Genomic DNA, 6,323 nt, shown 5'->3' with positions numbered 1-6,323 from the left:
TTTTAAAACACTATATTCACATTGAATACACGTATATTTGATGCTGTTTGAATGTAGATATTGAAACTCACTGTATTATACTATATTCACATTGAATAAACGTATATTTGATGCTGTTGTAATGTAGATATTGAATTTCACTGTAGTATACTATATTCAAATTGAATACACGTATATTTGATACTGTTTGAATGTAGATCACGAAACTGATTTTTTTTACACCATATTCACATTGAATACACGTATATTTGATGCTGTTTGAATGTAGATATTGAAACTCACTGTATCACAGTATATTCACATTGAATTAACGTATATTTGATACTGTTTGAATGTATATATTGAAACTCACTGTATCACACTATATTCACATTGAATACACTTATATTTGATACTGTTTGAATGTACAGTATCCTCCACAAAAAAGAGGCACCCCCCGGTCGCCAAAAATAAAATAATATATTACTAGCGCTAGATGGCATTTAATTTTTGCAACATATAAACAAAAAAAGCATGCGTTTTTTTTTTGTTTGTTTGTTTGCAAAATTCCAGACGGTTTGCCGATTTCCGATTTTTTTTGTAATTTTGCTTCGAGCAAAATAAAGAAAACTGAAAATTTGAGAAGTCTGGAGAAAGGCACACATTGTCTGAATCGTAACCTTTTCCCAACCTCACTTTTTTTCCAAATTTTCCGTCGTCGTATTTTTGCCCGCAGGAAATATTAGGAAAACTTATTGGCTAAAGGCGATTTTAGAATACAGACAATATTATTTTAGGTTTTGTTCGATGAATCTAAATTAGAATTAAACAGGAGTTTTCCATCCAATTTAAGTTCAAATCTATCGATTACAAAAAGGCTTCAATTATGAATTGATGATAATGGCTGGTGAACGAAATACTAAAACTTATTTCGTTCACCAGTTTGCTTAACTTAAATAATAGTCTTCTTAACAATTTTCTGTTGAATAATTTAGATTAATTAAAAAAAGCTAAAATAATATTGTCTGCATTCTAAAATCGCCTTTGGCCAATAAGTTTTCCTGATATTTCCTGCGGGTAGAAATACGACAATATATTTGGAAAAAAAAAGTGAGGTTGGGAAAAGGTTACGATTCAGACAATGTGTGCCTTTCTCAGACTTCTCAAATTTTCAGTTTTCTTTATTTTGCTGCAAAATTACAAAAAAAATCGGAAATCGGCAAACCGTCTGGAATTTTGCCGTCAAAACAAACAAACAAAAAAAACGCATGCTTTTTTTGTTTATATGTTGCAAAAAATAAATGCCATCTAGCGCTAGTAATATATTATTTTATTTTTGGCGACCGGGGGGTGCCTCTTTTTTCTGGAGGATACTGTAGATCATCAAACTGATTTTATAACACGATATTCACATTGAATACACGTATATTTGATGCTGTTTGAATTGTTGGAATTAGTGAGAGTTTATTCAGTACAGTTTATATAACTTACCCTAGCTCTCAGTTCGATATCCAAATGGAAAGAATAATCAGTTTATAACATCCAAACTTATATCAGGACAGAGTACCTTTTTATACGGAGTTTGAAAGAGAAAGGGGGGGCCATAAGGCGACACCTACACATGAAGAGAACAACCGAGGGTTAGGGATAAACAACACACGATGGTTCAGCAACCTAAATAGGTTTCCGTAACATGCTCATAATGATATTTCAACACCTCCTCTCATTATGAGCATCTATTGTGGAATTTCCACAATGTTCAATAATTCACACAATTTACTGAATCTAGGATAAGCTAGCGCTTTGGTAAAGATATATGCTAATTGCTCATTGGTATTAATATAGGAGATGTTGATTTTCTTTTGTTCTTCTGCATCCCTGATGAAGAAGAATCTCACGTCCATGTGCTTCGTGCGTTGATGGAATACGGGATTTTTTATTAGCGCGATTGCTCCTTGATTGTCGCATCTTAGTTCTGTGGGTTTTTTTGGCCACCCCAGCTCCATCAACAGTCGTTGGAGCCATATCGCTTCTTTTATAGCTTCTACCGCTGCCATGAATTCCGCTTCAGTTGTGGATAAAGCTACACACGTTTGACGTCGACTGAACCATGAAATAGGTCCTCCTAGGAAAATAAATATCGAGCCCGAGGTTGACCGACGAGTCTCTAAGTCACCTGCATTGTCGGAATCACAGTATCCGACTAGTAGACTACTTCCCCCACCAAATCGGATTCCAAAGTTCACTGTTTTCTTGAGATACGCTAGAATTCTTTTGGCTGCTTTCCAGTGTTCTTTTCCAGGTGAGGACTATTTTGTCGTTCTTGTAGAAGAATACCTAAGTGGAGAGACATATAAATTGGGTTTATTTTATTTGTTGTGTTGGATTGCACCTTGTTTCCACGAAATTGTGCTTCTATTCCATTATTGGCAGCTGCGCCTATTGAAAAAAGGTTTGTTCCTAGTTCTGGGACGTATAGTGCGTCTTTCATAGTCGAATGCGTTATTGTTTGGTCCAATACTATGGTTACGTTGATGTCTCCTTTCCCCAGTACGTTTAGTTTTGTATCGCCAATGCCTTGTAAAAGAGAGAAAGAAAGAATAAAAAGGAAAAAATCCATTTAGACATCGTGTGTTTAGTATGTCGTTTACCTGACACAGACCATTTTCCTTCTTCAATTGGTGTAATAGTTGAGAAAAAACTTTTTTGGTCTGACATGTGTCTGGTTGCTCCCGAATCGGCAAAGAAGGCAAAGATACTCCTGCGATCAAATAAAGATGGTGATGCCATGCCCCATTCTTCATTGCTTTTCACTTTTTCTGCTCTCTTTTTCTTAAAACACTCTTTCTCTTCATGGCCCCGGATCTTGCAGTAGTTGCATCTTGGCCGAGTGTCATTATAATTCGGTAGAGACTGGTGATTATGTCTTCCATATTTGTTGATGAACCCTCCTCTTATTCCAAAGTGTCCTCCTCAGTAATTACCACGACCATAACCTCCTCTGCTTCCATTAAGGGCTCGAAATGCTCCGTCGTTGCTTGTTCCTTGTTTTGAGTAGGATTCCATCACATTTTCTTCAGATAATAAACGTTGGAGTAGGTTTTCTAGTGTGCGTTCGTGTACTGTAACACTTGACCAGACTGATCTCACTACTCTAAATCTCTCAGGTAAGGTAGCTAGGGCTTTGCTAACGACTTGAATTTCTTCGATGGCTAGGTTTCGTTCCCCCAGTCTATCTACACATGTTGATAGTTTTTGTAGATGTGTTCGCATGTCATCACCTGTTGGAAGAGGTTGATATGAAGTGAGAGATGTGTATCAATAACTTTAAATTGTAAATACCTTGTGTGTAGTAGAAATCATAGAAATTTTGCCAAATGAGATGTATCTGTTTCACGGTGTTGATCTGATATTGATTATTCAACTTTTTCCACATATCGGCTGCAGTCAAACCAGGAGTGTACAAGTTTTGTTTCATTTCTCTTGTTAACGTACTGAATATGCAGTTTCGTGCTGTAATGTCTTTCTTGATCCAGCTATTGATAACTGCTTCGTTTGTGATTCGGTCACCATTAGAGGTCTAATAACACAATACAAACGAGAAGTTATGTGTAGTTACTGTGATTTCATTTGCCATTTTGGGTTAGCAATGTAACTTTTGAACTGTGTGATTGACAGTGACAGTTGTGAATTGTAAAACTGAAATGGTGTAAATAAACCAGAATTGTACTTCTAAACTGTGTGATTGTCAGTGACAGTTGGAATGTAAGACATTGAAAAACTATGCAGAGGCAAACAAAGTTGTGTTACTCGCAGAAATAGTTTCAACTGCGAAGCTAAAAAAAATAGGTAAATACCTCTTCTGGTCGCACTTCATGTCCTGCCACAATCATTGAAAGATCCAACAGTTTCAACACCAGATCCAATTCAAAATGCCATTCACGGTAATTGGATCCGTCGAACTTGGGAACATTTTGTAATGCTTTGATTGAAATGTCACCGCTTCCTGCCATATTAATTTTGGGAAGATTCTGTAATTCTGGGCCCATAACCTGTTGGAATTAGTGAGAGTTTATTCAGTACCGTTTATATAAGTTACCCTAGCTCTCAGTTCGATATCCAAATGGAAAGAATAATCAGTTTATAACATCCAAACTTATATTACGACAGAGTACCTTTTTATACGGAGTTTGAAAGAGAAGGGGGGGCCATAAGGTGACGCCTACACATGAAGAGAACAACCGAGGGTTAGGATAAACAACAAACGATGGTTCAGCAACCTAAATAGGTTTCCGTAACATGCTCATAATGATATTTCAACATGAATGTAGATATTGAAACTCAGTGTATTACACTTTATTCACATTGAATACACGTATATTTGATACTGTTTGAATGTAGATCATGAAACTGATTCAATAACACTATATTCACATTGAATACACGTATATTTGATGCTGTTTGAATGTAGATATTGAAACTCTTTGTATCACACTATATTCACATTGAATACACGTATATTTGATACTGTTTGAATGTTGATATTGAAACTGATTCTACAACACTATATTCACATTGAATACACGTATATTTGACGCTGTTTGAATGGGATAGAGACAGTGGTACCCCTCTTCATAAGTACCTAGAGGTTTCGACAGACGTACCCCAAAAAACAACAAAAATTTCCCGTCAAAGCTACCCCGACATATGTACCCAATAAAGAATTTAAAAACGCTCCCTTTACAGCTACCCCTTTAAAAATTTATTTTAAAAAAGCCGTCTTATCTATCTATTTGTTTAACTGAGACCGACATACCTACCCCTTCGCTGAACACTGATCGACATACCTACCCTTTTGATTTATTTAGTCCGACACACCTACCCTTTCGATTAATACAGTCCGACTCACCTACCCCTTTGATTAATACAGTCCGACATATTTACCCTTTCGATTAATAAAGTCCGACATCCGTACTTCTTCACTGGAAATTGATCGGCACACCTACCCGTGCGGTTAATACACTCCGACACATCTACCCCTTCTGTAAAAACAGTCCGACACTCCTACCTTTTCGTTTGAAATATGCGACTTACCTACCCCTTCGTTTAGTAGAGCCCGACGCACATACCCCTTTGTTACAGGACTTTTTGAAAATGTATTTAGACTGGCTTCAGTCTACCTCTGATAAGCAGCATCCATTTTTAATCATCTTTTTGCTAGTAAGATAAGATGAAGAAACAAGATGATTCCGCTTACCCTATTGTTTTCATAATTTGATCAGCTTTAATATTTTTATAATACTATGAAGTAGATTACAAAATATTCAATGAAGATTTTCCCTGATTAGTTTCTATTCTGGCCACCATCTCTAAACTGTAATTAATTGCTTCGAAACATTAAATGTTAATGACTTAATTTTTCTGTTTCTATACAAACCATATTACCCCGTTTCCATAAACAAGCTGAAGTCTAAAACTCTAAGCGGAACTGAGAAAATTGATAGAAAGGATTGTTTTGTTTTGTATATTACGTGAATTTAACTTAGTAACCTACACGAGACGGAAGAGACAAAGAAGGTGGAGGAGGTGGTGGGGACTCCTCCTGTCGAATGTTTGTTTCCCTTTCCTGGCAAGACTTCTTTTATTCCTTTCTGAATTTGTTGTCGAAATATCTTCCATCTCTAAAGCCGATTTGCATTACGCCTTTCTTCTTGGTATTATCTGAACGACGAATTGTATTGAAAAAATCAATAATGAATGATCAACCATGAAATGAGTTCTGTTGCAACCCATGGGTCGTCGTTGCTTTCATAAAATTAGAAAATTCTCGACCATCCTGAGTTTTATTTGACTGCATTCCGCCCAACCCTGTTTCCATGATAGCCAAGGAAAACTTCGCCACTTTAGTGGCATCGTAATCCAGTTTGCTACCTAGTAGTCTACTCTTCAACGGAATCCGCTCGCAAAGTTCCTAGACTGTACGATGTTGCATGCTTATGTGTTATTAAATGTTCCGCAATTTTTTTTCGATTTGATCGATTATTAAACACACAACGTTGCCTTTACCCGATTTATTTGCGGAATCGTATACCCTTTTATTGCGGAATCCAAATCATTGTGTTTAGCACTTTCCATCCGGTTGAGTGAAAAACTGGCAACATATCGTAGTGCTTCTCGTGGACGAAGGAAAGAACTACATGGTAAGGACGAAAATTTAATGAGTTCCGCGTGGCGTTTGATAGATGCAGGGCTGTGATCCCCCGAATCAATGTTGATTCCAAAAAAATTTTGATTCGAATTAGCCATTTCAATTAATTTTGCTTGATTCTTAGGATTTTCTATTC

The sequence above is a fragment of the Daphnia carinata genome, chromosome 6, assembly GCF_022539665.2.
Source record: "Daphnia carinata strain CSIRO-1 chromosome 6, CSIRO_AGI_Dcar_HiC_V3, whole genome shotgun sequence".
In the NCBI taxonomy this organism is placed as follows: Eukaryota; Metazoa; Arthropoda; class Branchiopoda; order Diplostraca; family Daphniidae; genus Daphnia; species Daphnia carinata.
The sequence above is the reverse complement of the archived record's forward strand: the minus strand, read 5'-3'. Positions refer to the sequence as shown.